The sequence below is a fragment of the Amphimedon queenslandica genome, unplaced genomic scaffold (genome assembly GCF_000090795.2).
Source record: "Amphimedon queenslandica unplaced genomic scaffold, v1.1 AMPQUscaffold_13464, whole genome shotgun sequence".
Lineage (NCBI taxonomy): Eukaryota > Metazoa > Porifera > Demospongiae > Haplosclerida > Niphatidae > Amphimedon > Amphimedon queenslandica.
Window position 1 is genome coordinate 112,368 of NW_003546300.1, and position 15,718 is coordinate 128,085.

Below are 15,718 nucleotides of genomic sequence, written 5' to 3' on the forward strand. Positions count from 1 at the left end.
GGTATCTCAGTTAACGTTGATGGGTCGAGGATCATGAGATCAGCTGTATTAAAGGAGAAATAGCTAGTGATGCAAAGACACTCAATGAAAAGGAAACATCTAAACTCCTACAGCCGGAGGTAGAAGATGAGAGTGACCCTTTTGCAGACTTGGAACTGGAAGATGAAGAGGAGTTAGAAGAAAATGAAGTAGATTGAATTAATTTTTTTGTTTAAAAAGAATATTTATGGTAAAAATTAATAATAATAATGACAATTAAATTAATTTTAATAACCGCCGCCCTCGAACAATGGCCACCCTCGTATAGTGGCCTCCCTCCTATAGATGGAAATATGAAACAGACGCCGTGGCTTTTACTCGAGGAAATACGTTATGCCAGTTTTTAAGGCATTGTTAATTTTCAATCCGTAGTAGTGCAAACAATATAAATGATTTCTACGAAATCGGGAATCTTTGTTTAAAAGTCTAGACTAAATGATAAAGTCTGTGCTGCATAGCTTTGTCTGGGGCATATTGTCCAGTTGGAAGTAAAGTAGGAAAGCATAACAAATCAAGATGCTCTTGTCTATTGTCAATAGGTGCTTCTTTTACATTCATTAATTTATATTGACTGATATCAGAACCCGTTACAATTTTACTATCAAGATTTCTAATTGTATATGTCAAAAGGCCTTCTAAATCTTGATCATTTGCTTTTTCAAGCATTTTACAAGTAGTATTGCTGACTACTTCTATCACATTTTTTGACGATTCATCAATTGAATTTGACTCATCGTCTACGTTTCTATATAGCCCCGTTTTTTTTTTTAATTTTCTTAATGTTGCTTTTATTTTATTTACATCAACTAAACTACGCCAGATATTATTTGATTTGGTAGGCTGTCCATTATTAATAATATTAAGTTCTGGATTAGGCAGGTGATTAGAATCTATACCAACCTCATTTAAAGTTTCCATTGTTTTTTGTTATTGAAGGGGTAAATAAAACATAGCACCTTTAAGAGCCTTCAAAGAATTATATGTAGGCACTTTTAAGGTGTATGTGCCTAGTCTAACAATTGTCTGAAAACATTTGGCTCTCTGTATTAACTGGCAACTTAAAGGATGCCAATTGTTTGGGTAGTGGCTCACACTTTAACCCATGGAGCACACGACGTGCTGGAACTTCATTTTTTCCTAATAACAGGTTTACAATGATTAAAAATATACATAACTTTATTTAATGCTGTAGGATCATTTTCTCAAATGTAATCTAATAGGATATTCCAAACATCACTATCTAAATTTTTGGCTTGAGTGACAGACTTTTTTAAAAAAGCCTCTCACAGCTGCAACAAGCATCAACAGCCTGATCAGACAAAGCTTTCTTAAATTCATCAATAGCATCTGAATACTGAAAATAAAGTACAGTATCTAAGTTTGGTATTTTAACTGGGTCTTCTTCACCATCATTAATAACGTAACACGCATTATCAAATTCAGTCTCATCAGCTTCATTAATTTTTAAATCTACCAATAGTGCTATATTGCCATCAGCAAGGGAAGAATCAATAATATATATTGTTAAATCGGCATTTCTAGCAACATAAGTGTTTCAAAAGGCATCTCAACAAGGATAATGAACAGATGCATTGCGTAAAATACGCAGCATACTTTTACATTCGGTATCATTGCTACTACACACAATAGGATGGCCTATCCTTTCACAAACAATTTCAGAATATTTAAAATATTTTTCAACATTATTTTTATCTTTTTTAACAATTATCGTTTCATTTGCATTATCACAGAAATCATGTTCATGCTCTTGATCTATTTCTTTGACATGGAGGGATCTTGTCATATGCTTATTAGGACAATTATCACATGCATCTAAATGCTTCCTCAATTCTTAAATGGGTTCATCAAAGTATCGACTAACTTCAATAATAGAACTAATGTCACTTTGCAATAAAGGCTTGCACCTGTCTGTACAGTGCCATTTGAGGGCAGGCTTTCCCTTATTAGTATACATTCTATTATTATCAAAATTGTCATCTTCAGAGTCACTATCATCATTCCATTCTTTTACTTTATGAATACATGATACATCAACAATCCCTGCTACATAACAGATGCCATTCGCATCGACAGGGATTGAAATTGGGCTGCTAATTGGCTATCAACTCCCAATAGGATACAAATATGCTGATTCATAAAAATAAAGCTCACTATTCTTTGTGTGACATTGTTTACTAAAATCATTGAAACTATTCAACTTCATTTTCCTAATGCTATTTGCTTCATGTATCAATACGCCTACTTTGTGGGATCTGTTTCTTAACTTTGATTCTAACAATATATTTGATGCAGCATTACATTTACTGTCATATAATATGTTCTCAAAATCTGTGCCTTTCATACTTAATGGCAATAAATCATCAACTATTTCGGGGCTGTAATATAATGCTTTAATAATTTTCGTAAAATAATATTCCTTTGCTTCACTATTTGTTGCAGGTAATGAATAATTAGAACATAATCTATTGAATATGTGACTATAATTACTTTTGTCATAATCTTTACTTAGATGCCTCTTATTTTCTTTATTTAGTGCCTGCTTTAACTTATCCATTTTGTTAGCAGAAAGTGTAAACCTCAAAAACTTATCCTTCGTTGCAGTTAATATTGCGTCTCTATTTTCATAATATTGCTTCAAAGATTTTTGTCTTTGTGGGTCCGGATTATTTTGATAGTGTTCCTTTTATTTCATTTTTTGAGTGTTAGGATTCTTTTGATAATGATCTCTAGAGGCTTCTTTGTTTGTGGATTATTTTTATAATGCTTTCTAGAGGCTTCTTTTTTATGGTCTGGATTAATCCTATAATTTGCTTTAGAATAGCAAGTTGATTTTAAAATTTTTGCTATCCTTGTTGCTGTACCAATTTTTACATTTTGCAATATATAAATTGGGTTCAATGCATGAAACTGCTTGAAATAGGCCTTTGTAGAAGCAATCTTATACTTTTAATTATCTTATATGCAATTCTTGCTTTGCTTTTGACACTGTTACACTGCTTTATGTAGTAAGCTCTTGCATTTGACCTGTTTTTAGATATAAAACCTTCCATTTCTTTTCTATTATCATAAATCTTGGAGCATTTTTTGGATTTAGCCCCAGTTAAATCACTTTTCCTTTTTCTACTTCTTTTTTCACAACTAACAGCACAACAACTACACTTAACATTAACACAACAAATAAATACCATAATACCAAGTACACATGCAGGAGGTACAAGTAAACTACTGCTTATCATTTTAAAAATAACTATAGACTTATCTCAATATATCCAATATCAGAAGTACAATGGAAAACACTAAACTCAAGTGGTCTTCCTTAGGTACAGATGTCCACAATTATCAAATCTGAGCAGCTGTAAAATTATTTTCCGCTCTGACAGCTCTGTAAGATTATATTTTGCTCAATGATATATGAAACCAAACTTGTTATAGTTATTTCATTATATTTACCTATTAGCTCTTAAAAGAACTGGTAATCACTTAGTCTGCGCACTGCTGAACAAATAAGCAGAGAAAGAAATGAATAGAGAGAATATTCACCAAGTGCAGTCACTATGGCAAATTTGACCTTGCACATTAATATTAAATTAGCGACTACTCTCGAGGGGAGGTGATATAACTCCCAAATAACTAGTTTATAATTATACAAGGCAGATTAAGATATAGAAAGTACTTTTGTAGTCCGTGACTCATGCTCCAAGGAATGATGTGAAAGTCACATTGTGCTGTTCTCTAGTTTAAGAGATTATCCGATGTATAGAAGAAAGATGAAAGGAGAAGAAGAAAAAGTGTGAAGAATTTTGCAGAAATTTGAATTTGGGCCTATCATTCAGAATTGCTCCCACAACATTGCGGTCCACTTCAAAGGTACTAGGAGAATTGCTCAGTTAAGGAGAGCTCATCTATGCCATTCATAAGGCCGTACAAGGTAGGACAGAAGAGTTATAATCATTTGAAAATTATAAATTTGGATGCCATCATGAAAAATCAACCTCAACCGTACATATAGGCTACTGCCTATATAATATTAGCATAGGTGGAACATAAAGAGATATTTGGGCCATTAATTTGTTACTGAGTACTTCCAATTGCTGTAATGCTCAGTGATGCATATTGTTTGGTACATCCTACATGCCCAAGAGTTTGAACATGGACCAGTTCTGATACAGGCCCGATAATCAATCCTACACCGACGAATTTGGGCAGTAATCCTGATCAATATCGATGAATCAGCCAAAATTTATGCTGGTGCCAGGCCTGATCAGCTAATGATAATGATATTCAATTAAGCTCATAATGACATTTGCGGCTAAGGTTAAATAGCAACTAATTATTATTCATTATTCCTAATTATTGAAATATTGCTTTCAAATTAATAAAACAAAAAATTATTATAGCAAAATGAACAATTAAAAATCATGTAAAGATAAACAGAAGAGTTTTAAGAACAAATGTGTAGCATGTAACATAATAAATCATTAGTTTAAAATGAAACTTGACAGTTGAATATACACTCCAATTACTGTTGCATCGAATCTTTACAATAAAAATATCAGCACAGTTTTCTTTATTGTAATCTACCAATACTCTGCGAGTAAGACACTTAACAAAACCCTGGGCCATAAAATTAAAAAGCACTAAAAATTAATTTAATTATATTGCTGAGGAGAATTAAAATTCACAAAATCACCAGATTTAACAATATTTCAGGCATAGATTCTACATAAGCAAAGGAACTATGTACCTTCCTTAACTAGCATGCTGATAAACAGATTCCTCTAAGAAAGCAATTGGAATAAGAGTACAAGGCAGGTTCACAAAACCATCAATGCTATTTGAAGTGGAGAACTATTATGACAAGTGATGACAAAAAGTTAAACATTATGATTAAACTGACCTTAAGAGGAGCTTTAAACAAGGAAGTTTTAGTTCATTACAAGACCTGAAATAATGGATTTATCTCTTACATAATAATAAAAACATTTTAAAAATATTCTTTTCCTGAAAATTAGTAAGAAAACGCAACTATATGTAAGTGGCCTTGGTAAATTAATAAGTATACATAAAATGGCCTGTACTATATTATGAAATGAGTAATTATTTCCATCACTATCTCCAGCATCAGGTAAATCAATTGTGTCTTAAAAAGTAACAATTACACACACAATCAATCTACTATTTTAATTACCAGACTTGTTTACTAAAATAGTTCAACATTATGACATGATCGCTAAAACATTCATCCTATTTTATAGGCGGTAGCCTATATATAGGGTTAAGGTTAAATTTTCAAGATGGCGGCCAAATTTATCATTTTCAAATGATTATAACTGTTCTAACTTACCTTGTACAGCATTATAAATGGCTTATACAAGCTCTCTTTAACTAGGCAATTCTTATGGTACCTTTAAAGTGGACTGTAATGTAGCGGAAACTTTTCTTGATAACTGGCCCACATTCAAATTTTTACACATATCCAGAAATTGTCATTGCACGGGTGGACATTTAATCATAATGATATTCATTGATGATTAAGATGCTTTAATTTACCATTACTGTAGTAAAAAAAATGGTGGTCTGATGCAAAAAGCATTATTATTGATGATAACTTGCTATTGAAAAGAATTAGTGATATAAAAGAAAAAGGAATTAGTTGCATAATAATACAACTATTGCTACAAGATCTCTGTGAGGTACTCTATTGCAAGAAAACGGCACAAGAAAGACATTTGAATGAAAAAACCATAATAGCACCAAATGTAGCCAATACAAACTTCAAGAGACAGAAAACTACCTCATCTCCCTCAAAATACTTGTTTGCTAGGCTTTCTAATCACTTTAGTATTTCTAGCATGTTCTAAGATGCCACTGCAATCAATCCTATTGCAAAAACTTCTCATGTTCAGCCAGAAAAACCCAAGCCGTATTATATGCAATCTCCTTAATTTTCATACCATATTACATGTTATGAATTTTATTTCTTGGTCTTAAGAGAAACTAAGGCCAGTTATGAAAAAAAATAAGATGATACTGCTTTACATTTGGAATAAAACAATACGGTATATCTAAATGAATGTAAAATGGCAGCGTCAATAGTCCTTGTTTTTGAGCTCAGAATTCCACACTTCATACAGTTATTTTTAAAAATTATAAGCAGTAGTTTACTTGTTTACTGCATATGCGACCATAATTGACAAAAGGTACCTTATGGCGGGTAGTAAAGTTTGTCTTTGTGTAGCAATTAAAATCCAATTTCCTAACCTCTATTTGTCATCAATTACCCCAGAGGAAGCAAAAAGGTATTATGTAACTTGTAGAGGCAGTACTTGTCTCACAGATTGATAATTTTAATAATATTGTTGAATTTAAAAATCGACCATAAGGTACTTTTTGTTCATTATGGTCACATAATTGTGTACTTAGTATTATGGTATATATTTGTCGTGTTTATCTTAAGTGTAATTGTGCTATTAGTTGTAAAAAATGAAGTAGGAACGAGAAAAGTGATTTAACTGGAGCTAAATTCAAAAAAATGCTCTAATATTTATGATAATAGGAAACAAATGGAAGGTTTTATATTTAAGAATAGATCAAATGGCAGAGCTTAGCACATAAGGCAGTGTAACAGGGTCAAAGGCAAAGCAAGAATTACATATAAGATAAGTACTGAGTATAAGATTGCTTCTGCAAAGGCTTATCCTGAGCATTTTCATGCATTGAACCGAAGTTATATATTGCAAAAATGTAAAAATTAAATTAGTACAGCGGATAGCAAAATTTTAAAATCAACTTGCTATTCTAAAAAAAATTATACGATCAATCCAGACAATTAAAAAAAGCCTCTAGAAAGCATTATCAAAGTAATCCACAAAAGAAGAAGCCTCTACAAAGCATTATCAAAATAATCCACAAAGAAGCCTGTGGAAAGTAGTGCTGGGCGATAGTATCGATAGTAATCACTATCGCGATAGTACAGGACTATCACTATCGCAATATTAAGTTGCCTTACTATCTAATACGACGTATTAACCTAATGTGCATGCACAGTTGGGCAAACATGTGGTTAGACAATTTGTTTAACACTATGATGGCTTCTTCTACTCTAAAAAAGTATTGAAATACAGCTTTTGCCACTTACTGGATCAACTAGACAGTGTGGGGCTATTTTAGGTTATTGTTATGGTACTTCTGCAGCCATATACAGTTCAGTTGTTGCATTTTTCTGTCAGAAAATCTATTAACCTCCTAACATTATCATCTAAACAATTAGCTACATCTATACAACTTATTCTATTTTTATTATTATTCACTATTAATTTGAGGTGATGTGCTTTAGTGAATATCGCAATAGTATTCACAATTGTGATAGTTTTTTAACTATTGATCATCATAGTGATAGTAGTACTATCGCCCAGCACTACTATAAAGGCATTATCAAAAAAATCCACAAACAAAGAAAGAAGGCTCTAGTAAAATAATCAACAAACAAAGAAAGAAGCCTCTAGAGATCTTTATCAAAAGAATCCTAGCCCTCAAAAAATGAATTCAAAGAAACGCTATCAAAATAATCCAGACCCACAAAGACAAAAATCTTTGAAACTTTACTATTAAAATAGAGATGCAATATTAACTGCAACGAATGGTAAGTTTTTGAGGTATACACATTCTGCCAACAAAATGGATGAATTAAATGTGGTACTAATTAAGAAAATAAGAGGCGTCTAAATAAATAGGGTTTTCAATTAATAAATGAATGTTCTCAGATTTGACTTTATTACAACTAGATATTTTGCTTGGCCTTGTATGAAGCCAAATCATAATTTAAAAAATTTTTTGTTGCTCAGGTAAAGAGAAATATCAATTTTCACCTATTATTACTCGAGTAGCCGCCATTTTGAAGCAGCCCCCAACGTGTAGCTTTTGCTCCACTTCTTGCTACATAAAGTCACCTCTGCTGGTCTTACCATCTAATCACAAATAGCTAGCTCTATTCAGGTGATTATCAGCGTGTTTATTGCTTAAATTAACATGTTACCATTGGGTAGAAGCATGCAATGTTGTAGCGGTAGCCACATTCATGAGTAAACCTTGACCGTTAAAATAGTTTATAGTATACTACGTGGGTGCATCAAAGGCACCGCGTGTTCCGTTATATTGCATACAGCACTAGTAGGTTGGCTTCACTATGGCTAGCAGTACTGAATGACAAGTTCTTTGTGACCTGAGAAGAAATGAAAGTGCTCCACCTATTGCGGAATAGACTCACAACACTCCTTTACGACCATTGTCAGCATTTTGCTGTCTTTCAGTGCCCAGAGATGTTCTTGTATAGATAGTCAGGCAGCCAAGTCCATGTTATGTGGCAAAAAAATTGCCTTGCAAGCTTTTAAATGTTTGTGCTGGCTTTCTCTCAACCTTGAAGACTCGAGAAAACTTCTCTAGAAATGCCTTTGGCGGATGCCTTTGATGTGCCCACTATATCCCTTAAATTAATTATAGCATAGTAAAGAGTGCTGTATGGCTGATAACAGCACTCAGGGTGGAGTTATCAGCCATGCAGCACTCTTTACTGGGCTATAACTATTATAAAACTAGCATTGTATGGCTCTCTCATCCTAAACTTACTTCATTAGTCTCTGTTAGATATTGTGATTGAATTTCACAAGTATACAGTGCATTCTACCAATAAAATTAATATTTTGAAAAGTGTGTACAGCATTAATTAACTAGCCCAACCCTTTTCTTTATGTTGTGTGGCTTTCTCATTTAAAACCCTTTTCATTAGTGCTTAATAAATGCACTTGATGTGAGCTTAAAGGACGCAACTCCTGATTGATAATGGGTAATTTGTTCATCAGTTTACGGCATACAATTTCCTCAGTATAGTTATCCACTCACACTAACTATAGCAAGAATAATAATATCCATTGATCTTTTTTATTTCTCCTTTTTCCCCATCCCTTCTCTCCACACAGTTATATATTGCAGGCTACTAGTTTTTAGACATTTATTAACATGGCAGCAAGTAATTCTTCAGGTAAATTAATTGTAAACTGTTAGAATTTTATAATGATGTTTATTTGACATAGGAAAACTAGAAGTTAGAATTGAAAAATTAGAATAGAAGTACACAGATGAGATAATAAAGCTTAGAAAAGAATTCATGGAAATGAAGAAAGTGATTCTTTATGCCCAAAGGGAACATGATAACACATTTTGATCGACATTACTAAGAAACTAAAATACAAAAAAAATTCTAATTTTATTATTAATTTGTGAAGATTATATATACTTAACGTTTCACTTTGAGTTTTAAGTTCAAAAAGTATTAAATCGTTTGAAATATAACAATATAAAATGCGACAACTATCACTAAGTACATGCATGAGATTAACCAACAACTTTTAAGTCACCATTCATAAAATCTAAAATAATGTCAAGGAAACAAGGTTCCTCCTTATATATTAATAATTTCATGCATTTCAGAAGTATTATCATAGCTCAGAACTGTTCCTTGATACCACTTTGTTTCTTCATCGCTTAATTGGAATTTATGGTGTATAGCTTTTCCTACAAATAATGAAGGGTTGTAAACAAAATCAGGTAAGGAAAGAGCAATTATACGATCATGAAACTTAGTTATAATATCAGTGATGGGATGCTTTCTTTTCAATTGAGTAAAGCAGATTTTAATTTTTTGTTGTACAACCTTTTTTCGAATGTTAATTTGAGTCATAATAATTTGAAGTTTCTCTAAGTCTGTCTTTTTTACTTTGAGAGATATCTTTGTAGCAATAAAGAGTCATTCAGATAGTGTACGTATTTCTTCGATTGCTCGCTTTTCAGAAACCACTTGCTTTTGATGACTACATTTCATTTTCTGTCTTCTTTCTTCATCTCTTGCTTTTTTTTCTAGCTCGAACTTGTTGTTTAGACATGACAGCTAAAATTATATTATTTTGCCCTGATGCTCTGTTGCCAAATCTCTAGCCAGAGAAGAGTTTATAAATGCTGTGTCGCATTAGTTGAATCAGTGATGATTTACATGCCCCTACCATCATCACTGATTCAACTAATGCAACACAGCATTTATAAACTCTCTCGATGCTTGTTGAATGCTCAGTGTGTTATAGTTCATTGTACTAAGAGAAACAGAAAGAGATAGTAATTTTAATTATACAGTGATGTTTAAACACTTCCATGTTCTAACTTGACATTTTCAAGCTTTCATCATACTTTTCATTTAAACAATTGTAAAGTATTGGCGACATACTCCTACAAGATATATAATACATCAAATAACTCACCAGAAAGGCACTCCATTCTTACTCACTCTCTTGCCTTTAATATACATACATGTACATGTACATGCAATGTAGTGTGTATTGCATCTTGATACATACTTAAAAAATAATAGCAAAGTTCGTGCATACATTAATGTACATGCATAATATGTAGGTACATGTACATGTATTTTACAGTTGATTACTTGAGTTTGTATGAGGAGAGAAACATAAAGAAAGGGACATCAGGAGACGAAGGTAGAGTCAATGAACACAAAACTCTTTTGAGAACAGAGAAATGCAGTACCTATATTTACAACAAGTAGAGAATAACTGTGTGTTATAAACCTATGACAACATTAATACAATAATACTTAGACTACATGATGAATCTTACGCACACAGTGGAACAGCCTTAATGTAAAATAGAGCCTCATATAGAAAATTTTGCGAAGAAGGCAATAAACTATTAAAATGACATATTCAAGCAATCAATTCATATGATTTCTAAAACATATACAATAAAATATAGACAGTAGTACTGACAAAACCAATATGTATCACCATGCAATTGCAAAAATTATACAACTAAAAAGCAATCTACATACATGTACCTATAAGAATGAGCTGCCTAATGCAAGATGATAGCAGGACTGAGAGCTGTAGATTACAGGCAATTTCCAGAATGAAGAAGCAGACATTTTCTACAGTTAATTAAAAACTTACATGGTTTATAAGGGAACATTTCAGAGTTGACCTCACAGTTGACCTTTTGAACAAGTTCCATTTTCTTTAGTTACATCTAAAGAAAAAAGTTTTGAAACCGCGGGTGTCTGAAAGGGCTTGAGTGCTTCTCTGACTCAGATAAATGGAGTCTAACTAGAGGTGCCCTCCTTGTCTGTGTAATTGACCCCAGAAACTCCATCTTTCAATTCAGAGTCTACTCAAAAACATGACGTCATTTTTGTCGTTTTTCACTGACTCAGAGCCGGATAAAAAGGCTGAAACCGAGAAAAGATTACAGGTCCATGCTACCATTTGGCTCACCCTCTTTAGAAGTATTAATGTTGGCTTGAATTCTGGAGTCTAATCTATCTGATGGGGTGGTCATCTTTCATTTTGTCTCGGCTGAGTTTTGGTGAGCTAAGCCAAGAGGCTTAATAACTACACTTTGTCTCACGGTTTACACAGACGAGTCAAATGATAGCTTACAACCTTGTAGTTCCTCCAAAATGAAAGAAGGAAGACCAAATCTATGCATATACCTCTTCCAGATAATACAAGTGACTTTAGAGTCAGCCATTTTGATTCTTAAATTTAGGTGGTGCTCTTAGTAGCACTAATGCTATGCCCAACTATGCTAGTTCAATCAGACTCAGCTAGAACTTTTTCTCTTTCTGTTGAGGGTTCAACTGTTCATTGTCCAAGTTTATTTTCTTGGACTTAGTTTAATCATTCATGTCAAATTGACTGTTTGTCTAAGAGTGATGCAAAATACAGAAGGTCGGGAGATATTCGCGGCTGCAATTATTCGGGGTCATAAAAATATTTCAATTAAAAACCATGGTAACTGGAGTGTTATTTTAATTGAAAATGGCACGATAGTGAATTGCTGCAGTGTTCTTGAGCTGTTCTTGTGTCACTAAACCTTGGGCTCTATGGAGCTGCTTTACCAGTTCTTTTCAGAAGTAGTGCCTCGCCATATTTTGGGACTCTCCACCTATTCTCGTTAGTGTTTATTGACTTTGGCTTGGTTTATTATTACCAGCACGCAGACCAGCAACAATATGCCGCAAAGTGGCTGAAAGAGCTGTGAGGTAGCGCTACATACAAGAAGTTACCAGATAGAGAAGGACTCGCTATTAGTGAATGGCTCCACTATAGCTGCTAAATAACAGATGAATACCTAAACACTAAACACAAGGTCTTAATTGTCATAGCAACTTTCTAACAGTTTCCATGGTTTTTAATTCAATTTTTAATGACCATGAATTATTGCAGCGGCGAATATACCCCAACCTATGGTATATTTTATAGAAGATGCCTAAGACAGGAGCTAAGACAAGGAAAGTTGACAGGAGGACCTTAAGAAAACAAAGAATTTATCGTTTGGGAAAGAAAATTTGGGAAAAATTCTGCTGGCAGTAAAAACCCAAGCTGCTTGAAATCAGAAGCAGCCTGAGTCCCAACTGGGAGAATCCAATTCCACGACAGCCTTGAAAAACATTGCTCCATCCACTATAAACTAGGGACACATTTTGTCTAAAGGGAAAACAAGTCAATAAAAATTTATTCTTATCTATCTATAATAAATGAACTGCATCGAGTATTAAGTAAAATCATTTAAATTCTTCTATGACGACCATTGTCACGCCTGGTTTGCAAAAGCAGCAACCTAGCATGCTTCAATGCAGTTGTACTATCTTTAAATACTAATTTAAAGTTTCACCCATTGGCTCCCTTATTGATAGTGGAGCTTATTTCCTGCTTATATATTCCCTTTAACTGGCAGGAAAGACACTTTTCACTAATGCCTTTAATCATTTTTGTTTAACCACACCATTTTCTGGGGCAAGTCGGCAAGGTTGAGCATGAAAAATGGAGTGAATCAAAGGAAAAGTCACTTTCATCACTTTTAACACAAAACTCACTTTTAATCATAAAAACCTTGCTAATGACATTGTGGTGCGGCATTTTCTACTAATTTAAATCCTCAGCAGTGCTAAAAACTTCAAAGAGAACTATTCATGAGTATTTTAATTAAATTTTTCTCTCACTTTCATGCATTTATTCAAACCAAACAAACTATGGTTAACAGATTCTGGCGAGGGTATGCACTAAGTGCTCAATGATAGTCATTTAACATTGCTGTAACTACAATCATGAGGATATTAGAAGTTGTTTGTCCTAAACTTATGGTTTCTTTTTGTGTATTAAGTTACATCCTTGTGAAGCTATTTACATTAAAAATGCTTGACTTGGATCATTAACAGAATAATTAGAGCATTTCAAGTCTTTCCAATGACTCAAACAGCTGTGGTCGTCTTGTCCTGCTTTTTCATTCCAAATAGATGGCTACAAAAAAGTGCTATCAAGTGTCAACTTTGTCACAGTAGTGCTACCTATAATCCTAGATTAACAAGCGTTGTTCTTTTATTTTGTATACAGAAAGAGCCTTTTCTTCCTTTTTTTGCTACCAAGAAGAGCTTGATATGCTTCTCCACAAAGGATGCAGATCTACTTTCACAGCCACTATTTTCACTTTAGGCATGAAGCAATTTTGATCTTTTGTACACATCATTCACAGGGTTGCTGGGTCTTTGATAAAGGGCCTGGTACTTATCTGGTAAATTCTCCCTCAAACTTGATATGCTCTCCCAGATTTCACCTTATCAACAGCCTACACATGCTTCTGGTTTTAATTTTATTTATAAGCCATTCACAATGAATCAATGGTGAACAAGTATCTACAACAGCCTTAAAGCACAATTTTATACCATCTGTGTGTAGATATTCTTCCAGCCAAGACTAGTGCATGTCTAGTCAGTTTCCGTTTAGGTAGTTTTCTATTATCATGTCGCCCTGGACACACACACAATTAAAATGGCTGAAACTAAAATGGGTTCTTTTTTCCTTCGTTAATTCTCCAATTCATTAGGTTTGGGTGTTACTTCCGCCTGCAGGATTGTCCTTGTAGGTACATGAAAAAGAGATTAAGAAATGCAAGATAGCAAGCGATTTTTTGAGCATTAAAAAGTCACAGCACTAAATTATTTTGAACAGTGAGATGCTAATGATTTTCACAAGCATAATATTTAATAATTAACAGTTGCCACAATGGCAAAAAGCACCATCTGTATAGTACAGTACAACGCCAAAGAAGCTAAGTAGTCCCTTTACTGTTGTGTAGGTGGTTTGCTGCTCCTTCATGTGCATGCAATAACCTACCAGTAGTAGGAGCGCACATGGTTTATAGCAGTAGAGTTGAATTTGTATCACAACTCATTTTGAACTGATTCCTTGGTTTGGGAATTGTCAGTTGATCGGTTTTTGAATTAAGTAAATGACATGGTATTTTTTTGCTTGTATATCTACAACTGGTGATTACTTCACCAGTGGTATTGCTTTCAATAAATCTGTTATGTTATCTTCTCTATTGAATTATTTCTTTCCTTTATTAGAAGAAAGGCATTAAAAGATTGTGATTCCTGTGTTACAGTTTTCAGAGTTGATGTACCATTACCTTCTGTACATGTAAGCTTCTCTTCAATTAGTGAGCATCTACTTAAAATACATTTAAAGTACATTAACCTGACAAATGTAAAACATTGAAAGGGCGAGCCTAAGCAAGTGAAACAATGTACATAAAATAGATATTGACAGACTAACATTATTCATGACAGTGCAACTTAAGCAGCTCAGAACTTGATTAAGTGCAATGTAGTTCTTGGCTTACATTTATAATCAAATCAAGTTTAGCAAGCACTAAAGATAACTAGAAACAGTCATGGCAAAAATGATATGGCTAGATAGGCAACTGAAGCAATGTAGTCCAAGTTAATTCGGGCTGTGACAGACATTCAAAGTCATTCACATCAATAAAGATGGCATATCTGCTTTCTCGACATTCCTTGCAGCATTTGGACATTAATGTTAGCATGCAAGTACAGTAAGTCATCAGCAAAAGCAAGTTTTATAGTTACTTTATAGCATCTATAACCTTGCCTGGGTGGTGGAGAAGCCTTAGGACAAAATTTTTGGCTGATTTTGCTGATAGAAAACTCATTACTTTTTCCTGTGTCTTGATGGCCATTGTATTTCAATGTGCACTCCCACTTTTCATGAAATATTGAAAACTTAATTCATATCCATTTTTAATGCATAGCATCTACCATATTATGTATAAATGTGGGTGACGTTTGTGTACAGACATACACATAACCAAACATTCTTCTGTCGTTTATGTGGGGCTCACCCCAATTAAGAAGTGTTTGCATGCATTTTGACTCAAACATTGTCTCTTCTGTTGTGCCTATTCGGGTAATCTCCCGCCTAATACATAACTGTGTAATTAATGCATGTCCAGCAATGAGAGGTCACGGAGTAGTTTACGGACAATTTTTTCTTGTATACTAACCTGTAATGGAGTCAAGCATTTACATGGAGTCTAGATTATCTACCCATTTCTTCCTTCACGCGCTCCACTAGAACTACTTGCGCACCTTTTATGTTATCTCTTACCTACTGTTCTTTCCTTTTTAGGTGGATCCAGCATAGATGAAGCAAAAAACTTCGGTACTTTCTAGACATTCTTATTTGTCATTGAAATGCACGTGTAAATGTATGGTTTTATAGGTTAATGATATATTTCAACG